Source organism: Austrofundulus limnaeus, unplaced genomic scaffold (assembly GCF_001266775.1).
Source record: "Austrofundulus limnaeus strain Quisiro unplaced genomic scaffold, Austrofundulus_limnaeus-1.0 Scaffold1002, whole genome shotgun sequence".
Lineage (NCBI taxonomy): Eukaryota > Metazoa > Chordata > Actinopteri > Cyprinodontiformes > Rivulidae > Austrofundulus > Austrofundulus limnaeus.
The window spans coordinates 70917-71378 of NW_013953404.1; the positions used below are offsets into that span (position 1 = coordinate 70917).

Here is a 462-nt window from a genome sequence, read left to right on the forward strand (position 1 = left end):
GAAAATATTTGAAGAAAACAGAAAAAGTGCTTTTATTTTGTAAAGACAGGAAACAGTTTTATTCATCAAGCAGATCCAAACCAATATGTCCGCTGTCCTTCAGCCTGGTCTGTCCCTCTGATAATCTCAGTCCTAATCTGGTCTGAGTCCTCAGATTGGACACGTCCTGATCTGTCCATGTCTCTAGAACCTCAGAGGACAGGAGGACAAATGTCTTTGTCCATTTCTGGACAGTTTGAACTTCAGATGAATTCTTTGAGTTTCTCTAAAAGCTGAACTTTCAGGTTTTAATCCAGAAATTAAGACAGAATCCAGAGTTTCAATCCAGTTTGACTTTATAGAAAACAAATATTTACATCATCTGAACAATCAGTAAACAAACAAACAAACTGACCCAACCATCAAAACACAGCCTGACAGGAAGAGGAGACAAAACCTGCTGGACCTGGACCTGGACCAGGA

The 462-nt window shown here is 39.6% G+C and overlaps 1 protein-coding gene across 1 annotated transcript in view; it reads right to left on the reverse strand.

Moving 5' to 3' along the window:
* The window catches only part of otud5a (OTU deubiquitinase 5a), a gene marked incomplete in the record, with an annotated part of 31340 nt that overhangs the window by 487 nt on the left and 30391 nt on the right, over nt 1–462 (reverse strand).